The following is a 4,544-nucleotide window of genomic DNA, read 5'->3' as shown; positions in this document are numbered from 1 at the left end:
AATCATTTAACTAATCATTGATTTCATTATTTCCTGACTGAATTAATTACTTCATATATTGATTTAATTTGTTCACGATTTAATGACGTATTTAATTGATTTGATGAATTAATGACACATTTCAGAAATTGTTGAACATATGTAGGTATTTAATTGATGTTGTCCCATTAATTAATTATATTTGGAATTGAATACATAAATGTAATGTAATGTAAAATTGTATGTAGTAATTTAATGAAATATTTCATTATTTCATTACTTAATTATTTCACAATTCAACTACTTATTGATTTCTTTTTTCATGATTTATTGATTGAAATAATGATTTGAATAATTAATCAATCAATCAATCAATCAATGTTTATTTATATAGCCCTAAATCACAAGTGTCTCAAAGGGCTGTACAAGCCACAACGACATCCTCGGTACAGAGCCCACATACGGGCAAGGAAAACTCACCCCAGTGGGACGTCAATGTGAATGACTATGAGAAACCTTGGAGAGGACCGCATATGTGGGTAACCTCCACCCCCCCCCCCCCCCCCCTCTCTAGGGGAGACCGAAAGCAATGGATGTCGAGTGGGTCTGACATGATATTGTGAAAGTCCAACACATGTCCAGTCCATGGTGGGGCCAGCAGGAACCATCCCGAGTGGAGACGGGTCAGCAGCGTAGAGATGTCCCCATCTGATGGACAGGCTAGCGGTCCACCCCGGGTTGGGAGCAGAGTAGAAAAGAAAAGAAAAGAAACGGCAGATCAACTGGTCTAAAAAGGGAGTCTATTTAAAGGCTAGAGTATACAAATGAGTTTTAAGATGAGACTTAAATGCTTCTACTGAGGTAGCATCTCTAACTTTTACCGGGAGGGCATTCCATAGTAGTGGAGCCCGAATAGAAAACGCTCTATAGCCCGCAGACTTTTTTTGGGCTCTGGGAATCACTAATAAGCCGGAGTTCTTTGAACGCAGATTTCTTGCCGGGACATATGGTACAATACAATCGTCAAGATAGGCAGGAGCTTGACCGTGTAGTATTTTATACGTAAGTAGTAAAACCTTAAAGTCGCATCTTAGGTGCACAGGAAGCCAGTGCAAGTGAGCCAGTATAGGCGTAATATGATCAAACTTTCTTGTTTTTGTCAAAAGTCTAGCAGCCGCATTTTGTACCAACTGTAATCTTTTAATGCTAGACATAGGGAGGCCCTAAAATAAAACGTTACAGTAATCGAGACGAGATGTAACGAACGCATGGATAATGATCTCAGCATCGCTTGTGGACAAAATGGAACAAATTTTAGCGATATTACGGAGATGAAAGAAGGCCGTTTTAGTAACACTCGTAATGTGTGACTCAAACGAGAGAGTTGGGTCGAAGATAATACCCAGATTCTTTACCGAGTCGCCTTGTTTAATTGTTTGGTTGTCAAATGTTAAGGTGGTATTATTAAACAGATGTCGATGCTGAGCAGGACCGATAATCAGCATTTCCGTTTTCTTAGCGTTGAGTTGCAAAAAGTTAGCGGACATCCATTGTTTAATTTCATTAAGACACGCCTCCAGCTGACTACACTCCGGCATGTTGGTCAGCTTTAGGGGCATGTAGAGTTGGGTGTCATCAGCATAACAGTGAAAGCTAACACCGTATTTGCGTATGATGTCACCTAGCGGCAGCATGTAAATACTAAAGAGTGCAGGGCCAAGAACCGAACCCTGGGGAACTCCGCACGTTACCTTGACATAGTCCGAGGTCACATTGTTATGGGAGACACACTGCATCCTGTCAGTAAGATAAGAGTTAAACCAAGACAAGGCTAAGTCTGTCATCCCAATACGCGTTTTGATACGCTCTAATAAAATATTATGATCAACAGTATCAAAAGTGGCGCTAAGATCAAGAAGCAGCAACATAGATGAAGCATCAGAATCCATCGTTAGCAATAGATCATTAGTCATTTTTGCGAGGGCTGTCTCCGTGGAGTGATTTGCCCTGAAACCGGACTGAAAAGGTTCACAGAGATTGTTAAACGCTAAGTGTTCATTTAGCTGCTGTGCTACAATTTTTCGAGGATTTTTGAGATAAACGGAAGGTGGGACACCGGCCGGTAGTTCACCATGAGATCAGGATCGAGGTTAGGTCTTTTGAGTAGAGGATGAATAACCGCTTTTTTGAATGCTAGGGGAACAGTGCCAGAGGAAAGTGATAAGTTTATAATATTTAACACTGATGGACCTAATAATACAAAAAGCTCCTTGATAAGTTTCCCAGGAATTGGGTCAAGTAAACATGTTGTTTGTTTTGTCCCATTTACACATTTTGACAATTCCTCCAATGTTATTTCATCAAAGAGAGAGAAACTATTTTGGAGGGAGGTATCCGTCGTATATACAGTCGTATTTGTGTTAACAGAACCCAGTTGTAGCTGAGATGCATTGTCTTTAATCTCTTTTCTAATGACTTCAATTTTCTTATTAAAGAAATTCATAAAGTCATCTGCTGTGTGGGTGGAGCTACTGGGAGGAGTCCCTTGTTGGGTTAGCGATGCTACTGTACTAAACAAAAATTTAGGATCATTTTTGTTGAGGTGGATGAGATTTGAGTAATATTTAGCTTTAGCTGAGGTAAGCATGCGTTTATAAGTTATTAAACTATCACACCATGCTTAATGGAAAACCTCAAGTTTAGTCGCACGCCATTTGCGTTCCAGCTTTCTACATGATAATTTCTGGGCTTTAGTTTCTTCTGTAAACCATGGGGTACGCCTTTTAGGGGCCCTTTTTAGCTTTAGCGGTGCTACACCATCAATGGTGTCGCGCAGGGCGTCATCAAAGTTGTTAGTGAGGTTATCAATAGAGCCCACATAATTTGGGAATGGTGCCATTACCGAAGGCAGTAGGTCAGTAAGAGTCGTCGTTGTGGCAGCATTAATGTTGCGGCTGCTTTAGTAGTTGTTATTATTATTATTAGTTTGTTGACAATGAGTCAGAACTTCGAATTTTATAAGGTAATGATCGGACATTACTTTAGTGTATGGGGGTATCGTAACTTTAGAGGTGGTGACACCCCTGACAAGCACCAGATCTATCGTATTACCGTTGCGATGCGTGGGTTCATTTATTATTTGTGTAAGACCACAGCTATCAATTATAGTCTGGAGAACCACGCATTGAGGGTCCGATGGGGTATTCATATGGATATCAAAGTCCCCCATTATGATTATATTGCCGGCGTGCGTCACTAGATCAGCAACAAACTCTGAGAATTCACTGATGAAGTCCGAATAGGGCCCAGGGGGGCGGTAGATAACAGCCAGGTGGAGAGGCAGCGGTGTGACAAACCTCAAAGTGAGCACCTCAAACGAGTTATATTTATTATTTAGGTTAGGTGTAAGATTATAGTTTTCATTGTATATTAGTGCGACACCCCCTCCCCTTTTAAGAGGTCGGGCAACATGTGTATTGGTATAGTTAGGAGGAGATGCCTCATTTAGCACAAAAAAATCGTCTGGTTTGAGCCAGGTCTCGGCGAGACCAACGACGTCAAGTTTGTTGTCTCTAATGACTTCATTAACTAATAACGTTTTGGAAGATAATGATCTTATGTTTAAAAAGCCCATATTATAGGTAGTGGGCTGTTTTGAGGATTGTTTGTTGAAATTATCCGAAGTAGCACTATTAATAATGTTGCGTTTATTATGCGTATTGCACTTTAAATAGTTTCGACCATATCTAGGAATTGATACGACGGGGATATTCAGATTGTTTGCTTGATGTTGCAAAAAACACCCGTCATTTCTGTCAATTTCATGGCTGGCTCAAAGCGTGAACACTCTGTGATCACATACGACCGACAGACAATTCTGGATGTGGATGGATCGGGTCGTTATAGACTGAAAGATGCATGTACGGTGGACCTCCTCGCTAGCATGGGAATACTTCGCGGGCTACATCGAGCGGCCTTTGTAGCAGCGTAGTCAAGTGCTAGCGGTGACCGCCAATGGAGACGACGTAAGCGGTGTGAGCGGAAGCAGAAGCGGGGTTGCCGAGCGGGGCTAACAACAAAGAGAAAAGCTAACCAAAGAAGCGTGGAATCTCCGGGTAAGAAGCCATTTAAACTAGAACTAGCCGGCGTCAGGCTGGATAATCCCTGCACACATAGCAATTCTCTTAGAATAAAACACAACTCACATAATGTTTTTTCTTTTGTGACCGTGTCAGAGGCAGACATACATTGTACTGAGGTAGCTAACTATGATGCGTTTAATGACACATTTAAGTAATGATTACAATATGTATTCATCTATTTGATTTGTGTCCCCTTATTTAATTATATTTGGAATTAAATACATAATTGTAGTGTAATGTAAAATTTAATGCAATAATTTAATCAAAGATTTCATTATTTCATTTCTTAATTATTTCACAATTCAACTACTTATTTGATTTATTTTTTTCATGATTTGATGATTGATCTATTGATTTGAATAATTAATGACACATTTAAGTAATTATTACAATATGTATTTATCCATTTGATGTTGTCCCCTT

Source organism: Entelurus aequoreus, linkage group LG02 (assembly GCF_033978785.1).
Source record: "Entelurus aequoreus isolate RoL-2023_Sb linkage group LG02, RoL_Eaeq_v1.1, whole genome shotgun sequence".
Lineage (NCBI taxonomy): Eukaryota > Metazoa > Chordata > Actinopteri > Syngnathiformes > Syngnathidae > Entelurus > Entelurus aequoreus.
The sequence above is the reverse complement of the archived record's forward strand: the minus strand, read 5'-3'. Positions refer to the sequence as shown.